The following is a 14,230-nucleotide window of genomic DNA, read 5'->3' as shown; positions in this document are numbered from 1 at the left end:
AACAAGAAAAAAAAAGTAGATTAAAGGAGGGGAATCACACTTTATGGAACTCGTTTTTGACAAAATGGTTTAAGATCATTTTTCGATAAGTTTCTGAGCGAACACGTTCATCGGAATAACCGGCTATAAACTAGTGTAACCACATATAAAAATCGAAGATGGTTGAATGAGAAATGTAAGTTTAAAGTGGGTTACTTGTAAAGTTTAAAATGACATTTCTAAGATGTCACACATTGTAATATAAAAAAGAGATATTGGACCGAACCCGAATTTTGAGTTTCAGAATTTGGTAAATGGACATACTCGTCAAAAGATTATTCTTTTGTTACAAATTCTACTTTAAATTTTGTTGACAAAGTAAAAATAATATTAATTTTAGTTTATGATATTAATATCATTATTATAGACAATTAAGCATACAAAAAATCAGTTATGATTTCCTTGTAATATGTGTTTTAATATTTTTCAAAATAATTAATGTGAGAATCAATTTTAAAATCTCCACTTTATGCTTCTTGTTGACCATATGGACTATAAAAAAGGCACCCTCTTTTCATTCTGAAAAAATTAAGTTGTCAACTCATATCAAATCCTCCATATGATATTCTTTTAATCTGTGTATGAGGTTACAACACATAAAAAGGTTTGATAGATTCTATCTTTGGTGTTGGAAGATAGAAACACTGCAATTGTATCATGGGAATATGAGCACTATAAAACCGTCGTACTATATGGTGTTTAAAGATTTAAGGAAACAAATTTATCATCTCGACTATGCAATTCTTCTTTATCAGTTTATTTCGGTGTTGTAATTTAGAATTATGTTCTTATTATTTTTACACATCAGTTTCTCTATGGTTCCTACATTTATAACACAAAAAATTATGATTCACCAAATACACATGAGGAGCACATAGTAGGGTATGTTATATATTACAAGTAAAACGGATGGAAATACCTTGGTCATGTTTCTCACACCCAAACGCTTTGATTCACGAATGTTTGATCAGTGGTGTCACATTTAAGAATTAGCGAAAAGTTCATCGGAGTATGACGCCAAAGATGAGCATAGAAAAAGTTTGTTTCAGTTATACAAAATCTAAAGCAAATCATTGTTAAGAATAAGAAAAAGAAGAATACAAAGAAGAAGCAGTGGAGATCATGAAGGAAGATAACATTTATAAACATGTAGCGTATCAGAGAAGATGAACACTGGTTGTGAAGTAATATAGTATATCCTATAGTTTGTAACAAATAGAATATAAATCAAATTTCATGTTAGTATAGACAGTTGCATGACATTGTAATTAATGGAGTTGGAACGAGTTTGGAGGCAGATGCAAGAGGATTGTTATATGCTAAGTTGTTAGTTTTTGATTTTATAATAGCATTTGAATACTATTAGTTAAAAAGACTAAAAATGCATAGTATTTATTCTTAGTAATGTATTAATTATAATATTCAAATAATATATCTAAAATTAATTTTACTTTTTGCGGAAAACACAATTTTGCAGGGTTTGATGAAAAATTTGATTTTGACGGAAAACACACATTTGCGGTTTTGACAAAAAAAAATATGATTGTACAATTTTGCCGAGAAAACGTGATTTTATGGTTTTGGCGGAAAATTTCGATTTTATTGTTTTAGTGGAACATGTGATTACATGGTTTTGCTGGAAAACACAATTTTTTTAGTTTTGGTGCAAAAATGTGATTTCCGGTTTTAGAAGAAAATGTGATTTTATAGTTTTGCCATGAAAACACGATTTTTAGCTTTAACTGGAAAACACGACTTTCGGTTTTGACATGAAAATGCTATTTTCCAATTTTTAACGGAAATTGCAATTTTTTAATTTTTACGGGAAATTGAGATTTTCTAGTATGGTGGAAAAATGTGATTTCTAGTTTTGCGGGATAACAAGATTTTTTTTAGTTTTGACCAGAAATTTGTTTTTAGGTTTGATGGGAAACTGCGATTTTCCAGTTTTGATAGAAAATTGCGATTTTCGGGTTTTGACTGGAAAATATATTTTAAAAGTTTAGCGAGAAAATGTGACATCTACATTTTATAGGTTATGCAACCAAGTTTTGCTCAAACTATTCTGTAACATCTATATATATAAAAAATTGTTGGTCTCACTTCTAGGTTATCCACGTGGAAACTCACTCCCTGACACACGTCCATTTTGTATGAAACGAAGCGCATCATTTATTCAGAGGTATTGTTGGCTTTAGTCGTTATGGATCCAGGACGTGATGTGCTCTTTAGTTGTTAAGCAATCTGTGAGGGGTGAGCCTTTCTCAAAGGGTTTTGGGCTTTAGTTTTTTTCATGTTGTAAGCGGCCGGAAGAAACAGGGTGCGTCTCTAACCCTAATTCTAATTACGCGAAGAAGCTTCTTCGTCTCTCCTCTTTGTTTTAAGGCTGCTTTTGATCTTCATCTGATTAACGCACCCAGATATTTGTTCGTCGTGTTTAATCCTCATTAATTCAAACACCCACAATCTAGCCTTGAATGCGATCATCCATCGGCGAGTCAGTCTAGCTAAGACTATAAATAGGTACCTATTCCTCCTCTCCAAACCATCTTCTCTATATCTCTTATCATACTTCTCTAATCGCTCCATCTACCACAAACTTCCTAATCCTCACAAGTCAGGTTTCTATCAGAGATTTTGAGCTCCATTTCACGAGGCATAAAGCTATCGGCTTTTCCAAAAAATTCTGTCGATGCAGTCGCTTATCTTCCATCATCAAGACATCGTTCTAATGTTGCACCGAAGCCGATTGGTTTCCTCTTCAGCTCCATCCACGTTCTCACCAGTGAATTATTTCCACTTTAGCTTGCTTACAGCCTCAGGAAACGTACGTTACATATCATACTTCTTCTTTGGAAACCTTTTGGCTTTCACTTTTCATGAAGTTTTCTTTGGGTCGTTGCAGTCTGACTGCTCCAAGTTACCAGATGATTCTTAGAGACAGACCTTAATTGGCTTCCTCTGTTGACTGATTTCCTCCCCTAAATCACTATGAAAATATTTCTCTATCCAAGATGATCATGTTTTAGATGGACGCTTTGATCTTTCGTGACCCGGATCATGCTTATCTGTTTTATATTCCATCGCGTTAATTTTATTTCTATTTTTTTTTCTCTCTAAAGTCTGTCCTATATATATGCACAAAGACTCTTTATAGATAAGAGATTAAGTTTTGCAGTGATTTAAGTGTTTATAAATAACTGATTGTGCCTGTTTTCGTTTTTGCAGATGGATCTTCTTATAATCAAAACAATGCTTAACGATGAGATTCAAGGAGAAGTAGCTTCAGAACCTTCTCTTTCTGGAAATAGAAGAAAAAAAACTGAAAGACCAACAAGCTCTGTTCTTCCAACAAAACCAAGGTAATTAATTGCTCATAGAGCAAAAGTATGGGCATTCTTTTATCCAAAAAGAAGATGACCGTGTGCAATGCAATAGTTGTTTCTGTAAATTTGCGGGAACTGAAAGTAGCACTTGAAACACGTACGTCTACTCCACGTGAAATAGCTGAGTGTATTTTGGTTCCTTTTTGTATTTAATTCAACTTGAGTTCAATATGTGTTTGTTTAAGACTTTTAGTGCAAGTTGTTTACTCTTCTCTGTTATTGTTGTAAACATGTGATGTGATCATCTTTGATCAATAAATTACACGGGTAAATTACATCTTTACCACTTTTCATTTTTACCACCACTACAAGAACATTTTCAAAAATACATTTTTCATTAAGTGGCAAAAGACTATTATATCTTTGTTATTTATATACATAATAAATCATTATTTAAGTAAAAATAAAAAAATAAAAAAATAAAAAAAATAAAAAAATAATTTTTTTTATGTTTTTGAATTATACTTTTTCAATTTTGAACTTTTTTATAATTTTTTTTTATAATTTTTTTTATTTTTATTTCAAATTTTTTTTTGAAAATCGAAAATTATGTTTGAAACTATTTTTTAATTTTTTTTATATACTTTTAAGTATTTATTTATATATTTATTAGAATCCTAAATTTCCCATTCCAAAAACCCTACTCCACCCCTCAACTCTAAACCCTAAGTCTAGATTAGTTAACCTTAAGGGTATAAGTGTATTTTACCTTTCATTAAAAGTGAGGGTAAAAGTGATTAGTGTAAACATGAAAAGTGGTATTATAAATGTGGTATTTGTGGCAATTTTCCTTAATACAACGTGGGTTTGAAACTTTTTTTGAATGTGGTGTAATATGTTTGAAACTGAATATTCGTTTGAAACATTGAACAATGAGTACACAATTATTTCTAATAGATGATGGAAAAACCGACATGTCAGCAAATTATTTAGAGAATTATAAAATCTTCCATAACTTTTGTTTAATTAACATCTAACCAACTATTTTAATACAATTTTATATAATTATTCCATAAATATTTATTAAATGGTACATTTTGAACACAAAATATATCTGATAATTTTATATCGAATGGTACATTGTGAACACAAGATACTTTTTGTCAATTGAATACAAGAAAATTAATTTTGAAAATCATGAATGAAATTTTAACAAAATTTTAAAAAATAAAATTTATAAATCAGGTTATATTAATACATATATTTAATATTTTAACATCATAGGAAGAAGATAATTTCGATAACACATAGAATGTATATAGATATCGTATTATCTTATCCTATCTTATCTTATCATTTTTAATAATTTAAATATATATTAAAATTAATTTAAAATAAATATAAAATATTTTTATCGTTTCTAAAAATTACGTACATGTGAATAATATAAAAAGAATACAAAAATCCTTTAACATTGTACATCGCTAAAAATACATTATAATTTATCTAAACTAACAGAATTAATAAATTTAGTTATATTAATATATTTGTACTAAATTTAGAACTTCTATTCATTAAATGTTATTCAATCTAAATGTAGAGTAATTTTTAAATATTTTTATATAAAGTAATTATTTTAAATTAATTTATAATATCTAATAAATAAAATAAATAGTTTTTTTATTTAATAAAATAAAAAAAATAGTTATTTACTAATAAGATATAGCTAAGTAAAAAAAAATTATAATAAATTCAATGTCAAATCAAAATTTAAAATTAATCAGTATCATTTATTTTGAAACCCTAATTATTATTTTTATTTATTTATAAAAGTTACAAATTGTAGAGGTTTTCTTTTACCTACCTATTTTAAGTAATTTTTATTATAATAAATAATCTATTTTCGCATTGTATAACTTAATAATTTAAAGCATATGTATAAAAGGAAATATATGTATAGGTTCTCCTTTACAAACCACAAACAACGAACCGAATATGAGATCAAATTTTTGTAAAAAGAAACAACATGAACACCATTTGAAGCCCTCACAACATAACGAAGCCACAACTCTTTCATATAGAAACAACTATTGTAAACAAGCAAAATATATCTTATCACATATAATCTCTCAATTAAAACTTTTTAAGTGACAAAAATTATTATCATACACATCTCTTGCAGATGCAAACCTAAAACACAAACAATAAAAATCATACAAAAATACTAACATAAAGCACAAGGAAAGTATATCCCGCCCTACTACGGGCCAACCCTAGTTGTACATACAAATATGTAAAATTTGTAGGAATCCATTTGTCTTCATCTTCATTTTTCACTCTTCCTTTCCTTAAAAATAATTATGTTTTTATTTTTAATACATTAAATGAGCAAACATCAAAGGAAAGGGTTTAATATTTATTTATTTTCATATTCTAAGTTGATGATATATAGTAAAATATTGAATGGTCCATTTAATGTCAATCTTTTAACAATCTTAATAAAGTCAGTCCAATTAAAAAAGAATACTGAGAAGCGCTTCCAATTTGACACGTAAACTTGCTCTTCAAAGCTGTCATTTAATCAATGCTTCAGGATTAATATATAGATGATTTTTATTGTTTTATTAAAAAGCTTCGCAATTTGTATGGTTTTGGTACTATACTAAACATGATGGATTTATCTTGAAAATTCTAGGGTTATTAGCTGTGAGTAAGTTTGGAAATATCTGAATGGGTATTTCTGTGAAGATTATATCAAACTTTGAAAGTTCTGGAGTATAGTTCGTGTGTTTCAAAAAGTTGTTTTTTTTTTTTTTTGCAACAGGTGTTTACAGAGTTTATTCAACAAATGCAAGTCAAAGGCGTGCAGGTAATAAGTTACTTTTTTTATAGTGTGTTATCAGTTTTTGTTTTCGATTGTTGCAGTGCATTGTGTGAGAACAAGAAGGCAGAGCCGTGCTTAAGCTTTGAGGGGCCTGAGGCAAAAATATACTTTTCTAATATATATTTTCTAGAAAATATTTTTTAAGCTGAATTAGGAGCAGTAAAGATTCATCTTAAAGCAAGAATAAGCTTATTTCTGATCTTCTAGATGTTTAAATACTAGAACATAAAGTTTATTAACTTTGATCCAAAAAAGAAAGTTTATTAAACACCATACCATGCATTGTTTGTTTTATTACGAATTTTCAGATTTGTTTGAGCATACTTATAAATTCTTTAGAATTTGGATGTTATACTATAATAATTATTATTGAGTTTAATAACAATAAGTTAAGAACTGAAATACATATAATATGAATGGAGGTAATAAAATGATTAGAAAAGAGTTTAAGAATATTTTTTTTGGTTTGAAAATTATGGTAGAAAAAAAGTTATACAATTATACATAAAACGACTTAACTCCATAAATACATAAAACATAAGTTAATCATTCTCATAAGTCCATAACCTAATGAATTTTATAAAATTGGGGCCTTAAATTTCAGTTGAAAATGAGGGGCCTAAGGCGGTTGCCTCTTTGTTATAAGGGTGAGCACGCCTCTGCAAGAAGGTAGACTGAGGTGTGATTAGGAGAATGATTTGCTTATCAAGTCTCATCTGATTCTTAAGAACCTTGGGAGTACAAGTATAGGAACAGCTATGAATGGTGCCTTACTTCATCATGAAGAAAATATCTCAACTCTATTTTTAATTTTTCTTACTCATATTCATGTTCTGTCATATAATTCTAGTCATTCCTTTAAGATGTCTAAACAAAAAACAGAAAACAGAAAGCTCTAGTTGAGAAGAAACTAGAACTTGTTTGTCTGCCCTCGCCAAAGCATTTGATACACTCTCTCGTCGTTGAATCCCTTTGTATTTTGATTTTATTACACAAGAAAATAGATCCTCTCGATGAAGTTTGAATCCCCAAGGGTTTTGTTGGTTTTACATTCAAAATTCTCTAGCTGAAAGCTTATTAACTTTTCTCATTTTAATTGTCAAGGAAAAATAATAAGAAAATCAAACAATAGATACATATTTTCTTTTCAAGTGCGAATAATGTTTACTAATACCAAGTCAGATTGCTTACATTACAACTAAACACTTGCTGTTCCAGTCTGGAGAAAATCATACCTCGGAAGAGCTTGAATTCTCCTCTGAAAGCCAGGAAGCTTCGGGACGAGACACTCCTTCCATAATATCTAAATCCAAAACTCTATTCATCAGCGGATGATCTGCTGGGGAAGATTAAATGCCCCCAAACCCACCAATCTCGTTTTCTCTGCGTCATTCAACATTCTATAGCTATACTTTTCTTCGCGTAATTAACACCTTCCATATATATACTGAGTACTTACTAAATCACAAGTTTTTTTCCCTTTGTTTGATCAGAAATGATAGAAACTAGAAAGCAAATCCAAAAACATAATATGAAACTAGAACTTGATCCGCGTGGGTGTTTATTTTCATTTTTTTATAAATAAATGTTTTTTTATATAAATAGTAATATATATTTTTAAAATTTATCCATATTAAATAATTGTTTAATATGACATTTCTAAATCTAATAATTTTATAGTTTACATTGAGGAATTTATTTATTTTTGAACCATCAACTATACCACCTACATTTTTTTAGAATGTATCCATACGAATATGTTTTCATTTTTTATGGATCAAAATTTAATGTATGATTATATATATATATATTATTTAAATTTGGTGCTATATATTTTATACTCTTCAATATTATCATACTGAATTTGAATTAAGCTATTACTTATATGAAAATATACGTAAAAAATATATTTACATATTCATTTATATTTTAGTTATATACTCCCTCCGTTCCATAATATAAGATGTTTTAGAGAAATTTTGATGTTTCAAAATATAAGATGTTTTGATAGTTTGAAAGTACTTTAACTTTATTGAAAGTAGGTTAACCAATAACATTTTAGTGCATTATTTATGATTGGTTAACTTATTTTCAAGTTATATTATTAATAATATTATCCTTTAAAAAGGCAAATGTTTTAATTGTTGTGTATTCAAGTAAAAAAAATTATATTATGAAACGGAGAGAGTACTATATGAATGACTAGAAAATGCTTAAATTATATAAAATGGTAAATTTGATCGTTCATAAATCAATCTAGGTATGTTCAGAAATTAATTTAGGTAACTTTATAAATTTTATCGGGTGTGTGGATTAAAATTAATTTGTTTGAAAATAATTTAAGTATGTTTATGGTTACTTTAATTGCACAAAGATAATCCATAAAAATTAGGATAATGTAGTTTCTCAGTGGCATTTGAGTGTAATTAATAATTTATTTTAAGAGTAAGTTCATATTTGTAATTCTAATTTAATAAGACAAATTTTTGTTATATCTATATGAATGACTATAAAACGCTAAAGTTATATTAAAATGACAAATTGTGTCGTTCGGAAATCAATTTAGCTATGTTAGGAAATCAGTTTAAGTACCTTTATAAATTTGTGGATTAACATTAATTAGTTTAAAGATCAATTTAAGTTTGTTTATGGTTACTTTTATTGCAAAAGACAATAAATACTAAAAATTAAGATAATGTAGTTTTTTGGTGGCATTGGAAGTAATTAACAAGTTATTTTAAGGATAATTTCATATTTGTATTTATATTTTAATGTATATATTTGAAAATTAGTCGAATATTAAGAATTAATATTTTGACAATTGCATTTAATATATAATTCAGTTTACTTCAAAACTGTTTTAAATTTAAATAATATTCCTATGTTAATAGAGTTGTTATTTGTTCATTTTAACTTTTGTTCATGTTTCTCTCTTCTTAACAACCACTTCTTAATCATAACATCAAACCTTTGTTAATGTAAACTGTTTAAATTTTTTAAGTTTGTGAACTTAAATGTGTATTTCTGAGTCACAAATAAATACATGGATAACTGAAACTCGAATTAGAACCGAACCTGAACTTAAAACCGGTTCAACCGGGTTTCCAATGTGCTAATATACCCTAACTGACCCCGAATAAACCGAACCAACACTGAAACAAAATTTTATAATATCTGAATGAGACGAAATTTGTTCTCCCAAAAAAATTCAAATCTGAATTGACCCCAACCGAAATCGATTGGATAACCGAATGTCCATTCCTGTGATTGCACTCTTTCGTACCCGAATATGCAACCACTGTATTTAAACCAAGTCAGACCGAACCGAAGTGATTCCACCTTTTGTGTTATATTTGATAATAAAAAATCAGGATAATGCGTAAGGGTTAATTTATTGAATGTAAATACTGAAAGAAGAAATAAAGAGAATAGCCATGTAATGATCACATGGTGGGATGTGAAATCTATATAAAAATGATATTTTTGATCTTGTTCGCGAGTGGTCGTTGTAATAACGCTTCTTTTAAATTTCAACATACATTCTATATAGAAAATTATAAAATATAATAGTATATCAAATAAATTATACAAACAACTAGTTCACAGAAATATATATTAAAAAACTTAACGTGAATTTATTTTATTTTCTATGGTTCTATAATGAAATATTGAAATAGAAAGAATGAGGAGTAAGTTGTCACGCGACTACAACAACTTGTACACCATATTGTTTCTATTTTACATTTGTTTCTACAGTATAGAATAAACTGCTTGAGATTTGTTAACGTTATTTTCATGATATCACAATAGATAGAAAAATTAGAAGAAATTTACAGCTGTTGTTTATAGGACACTTAAAAGTTTATGAGAGAAAATCCTCATAAAAATAGTATATATAATGGTGAGATGAGGTGAGGATGTGGTGGCACGTGGTGAAGAAGAAGATAAGACGGTTGGAGGAGGTTAGGAAACGACTAGTGGCGACAGTAGTGAAGGAGAATATGGTGGCTATGATGAACAACCGGTAGCGATAGTGGTGATGAAGTTATGGATAGAAGTGATTGCCGTGGATCCTAAAACCACACTAGGAATTTGGTAGTGATTATTTTGTAAAAATTAGGGAATAAATAATGTGGAAAATAATATCTTTAGAACACAAGGATGCAATCAGATTCCAGTCAACAATAAATAGACTTTTAATATATTAATAAAGGTATATTAAATACAGTGAGCAAATAGATTGGGTTACAAGAACTAAAATTAAGGGCTAAGTATTGAGAATTAGAGAACAAAGTTCGAGGTCGAAGTCGTAGGTAGTGTGTACTCACTCTAGGATTAGGAATGTCCTCACCTCCCCTCTCCCTCTTTCCTTTATGGCCTATTCCCACCGGGAGATATCGATCATCTCAACCTCCTCCGTCAATCTCGGCTTCATTCTCCTAGAACTCGCGAGAAGTCGTTCCTCCGCTAATGTTCTCGGCCTGTTGGGATTTTCCACAGATCGTGTTATTGGGTCAAACAATTGAGGCGAAAAAGAGGAGGCTGATGGTGGTGGTGATGTCGGTGTTATAAGTAGAATAACAGCAAAATTAATACATAAAAATAGGAGGAGGAGGTGTTACAATAAGATAAGAGCAGAGGAGGTCGTTGTTCGCAGCAAAGGAGGAGAGGGAGGAGAAGATGAGGAGGAGGTTTTAACATTCTATAATATCATCATAAAATAGAATAGTATACTATAGTGTATGCAAGAATTGGTACAAAAATGTTTATCTATTTTTTACCGGAAATTTATTGTTTTTAACGGATAAAAAAGTCTCAAATTAGATGAAAAAGAATAAAGGAAGGAGAAGAAGAAAAAGTAACACATATTCTATTAGTGTGAAATCATATATTTATTCTATGTTTTCGTAATAAAATAGAATAATACATAACTTATAATTACTTACTGTGAAAAAAAATTATATTCTATTTTTCACAATAAAATAGAATAGTACACTAAATGGTAACTGTTTATCATCGTTTTCATTTTTTCTGACACCGACGATCAAATTTCTCAGTCCTTCAAAAAGCGATTGTAACTTTACCAAGATCACACAAACTCAAGCTACTAAAAAAATGTTATAAACCATTTTTCTTGAACCCATCAATTTTTTTTTGTTTTAAATCTCGTGCCTCTTCTTTATGGGGCTTATTTGCCAACTAGCCATATTTAGAAGAGAAATTAAGTGAGTGACATTGATTTTGACATAATATAGAAACTAACATTTACACCCTAATTCATCCGGTTATACCCTTCCTCTTTGCCATTATCCGGTAATAATGTGTTATGTGTGTCCACGTAGTCTTATTTCATTAGAAAAAAGGAATCATCCACGTTACACTTTTATTAGTCACATACACATACACCGAATGCTCTATTCCATATAACCGAAATAGTATAGATTATATAACATAATCTACAATCTGTAATACTAAACATATCCCAACCCCAAACCCTAGATACTAAACCTTATTCTAATCACACCTTAACCCCTAAATACTAAATCATAAACTCTAATCAATAAATCCTAAACCCAAATATAAATAATAAATCTAAATTTTAAACCAAAATCCAAATAAAATAGAAAAAACTAAATAACATAATATATATTGAAGAAATTATGAAATGTCTATAATTGCATTGAAGAAATTAATGTTAACCTCAAACATACCCCGTCACCTTCTAAATGCTAAACCCTTACGTAAATATAAAACCTAAACTAAAACATAAACCCTAAACCCAAATAGAATGAAACAAAATAAACAACATAGTACATATTGGTGAAAATATGAAATGTCTATGATTTTATGGAAGATGTTAATATTGATCCCAACCATACCTCCTCACCTTCTAAATAATAAACCCTAAACCCTATACTCTAATCACTAAACGTTAACCCAAATATCAAAATCTAAACCTTAACCAGTGTTTAACCCCAATTTTCCATAAACTAAACTCAAATTTTAAAATGCCAGTAAAATACATTACCATTCTACATGAGTCATATAGAATAGAAATAGAGAAAATGTAGTTCCAATACTAAATCCTCAACTCTAATCAGTGAACCTTAAACTTTATCCCAACCCCACCCCATCCCCTAAAATACTAAACCCTAAACACTAATCAGCGAACCTAAACCCAAATATAAACCATAAATCCAAATATAAACCCTAAACCCAAATAGAATGGAACAACTATGAACCCAAATATCAAAATCTAAACCTTAACCAGTGTTTAACCCTAATTTTCCATAAACTAAACTCAAATTTTAAAATGCCAGTAAAATACATTACCATTCTACATGAGTCATATAGAATAGAAATAGAGAAAATGTAGTTCCAATACTAAATCCTCAACTCTAATCAGTGAACCCTAAACTTTATCCCAACCCTACCCCATCCCCTAAAATACTAAACCCTAAACTCTAATCAGCGAACCTAAACCCAAATATAAACCATAAATCCAAATATAAACCCTAAACCCAAATAGAATGGAACAAAATAAATAGAATAGTACATACTGGTGAAATTATGAAATATCTATGATTGCATGAAAGAAGTTAATAATGACTCCAACCATAACCCCTCACCTTCTAATTAGTAAACCCTAAACTATAATCACTAAACCCTAAACGCAAATATCAAAATATAAAAATGTATGCAATATTATGCAATATTAAATCATATTATATAATATTAAACTATACAATATAAATCATAGTACGGTTTTTACAGATTCAAAACATGTAATGATAGTTAGATATTAAGAAAATTACAAAATATATTTTTAAACAAAATAGAACACTCTTTATTAATCGTCAAATGGAATAGAACATAATAAAATAGTATAGTAACAAAAAGGTAGAAAACAACAAGACAAATCTGGGAAGAAGAACTGGCCGTTGTTACTTCATGTTGCCGTGTCTCCTCTTCCGTCAAACAAGACACCATCGATTTCACAATCAGAGAAACCTCCCCTTCAGCCACCCACCGAGAATGCAAAGATGTTATACTCTTGCAAAAATCAACTCTGATAATCGTGTCCGTCTCATTGCTCTCTCCCAAATCTGAGAATCAAACGATTTAATTTCTCGAAAAAGAAGAAAGGTAAAAATTATGGAGATGATGACGGAGCAAATACGGTGGCGGCGATGAAACAAACGATGATGATGATGGTTGTGCTGGTTGTACATGTAGAGATGATTGAAGCTATGTGACAGAGATTTATGTGTTCGTCGTATAAAAAAATAGAAATTTGAGAGAGAGAGAGAGAGAGAGAGGAACACGAAGAAACAGGGAAGAAGAAGAAAAAATTATGTGTGGATGTGTGACTTTCTACTGGACACAAATTATTTTTAAAATATAATGATTATTAATTTTTTTTTCTGCAGGTTTTACCGGTTACAACAGAAGGCAATACGGCAATATTATATAAAAGACACATGATACAGTGAAAAAATAGGGTTTTTAGTTATAGATTGAATTATAATTTTTTTGGTGGTTATACAGCCCAATTTCCCTTCTTTATGCCTCTGCTTTATTTTTCATTCTGTTTGATAATTGTATCAGATGAGATGAGAGTAGACAAGCGTTAATAAAAAGGATATTTCGTGCACCCTATCAATAATATGTATTATATCATAGTCATCAGTTTGCTATATTTACTTTGTGAATTATAAATTTTTAGGTTATAGCATCAAATTTCCCTATGCGTAATGTAATGGAAAGAAAAAACTACTAACAGACTTTTGGAAAAGTCAACTATCATCAGATTGGTTGAAAAGGAATATACAAAGGAAACCCGCGATTGGTTCCAAGTTTCGTTGAAAAATCAAAAGCAAAATTCTATGAACGATATTAATTTTGCGCACTAAAGTCCCTTTTGTAATTGGCACACTCTCTTGTCGTTGTATAAACAAAGTTTTTCTTATTCAAAAGATCC

At 29.2% G+C, this 14,230-nt stretch overlaps 1 long non-coding RNA gene across 1 annotated transcript; it reads right to left on the bottom strand.

Moving 5' to 3' along the window:
* Positions 1-10,421: 10,421 nt before the first annotated feature.
* LOC111208810 lies at positions 10,422-13,930 on the bottom strand. The gene is made up of 2 exons (XR_002660701.2): positions 10,872-13,930; positions 10,422-10,730 (listed from the first exon to the last, which is right to left on the bottom strand). It is a non-coding gene; the product is annotated as an uncharacterized LOC111208810 (long non-coding RNA).
* Positions 13,931-14,230: the final 300 nt, after the last annotated feature.

This window comes from Brassica napus, chromosome A2, assembly GCF_020379485.1.
Source record: "Brassica napus cultivar Da-Ae chromosome A2, Da-Ae, whole genome shotgun sequence".
NCBI lineage: Eukaryota > Viridiplantae > Streptophyta > Magnoliopsida > Brassicales > Brassicaceae > Brassica > Brassica napus.
Note: the sequence above shows the minus strand (reverse complement) of the source record. Positions and strands in the feature narration are given on the sequence as shown.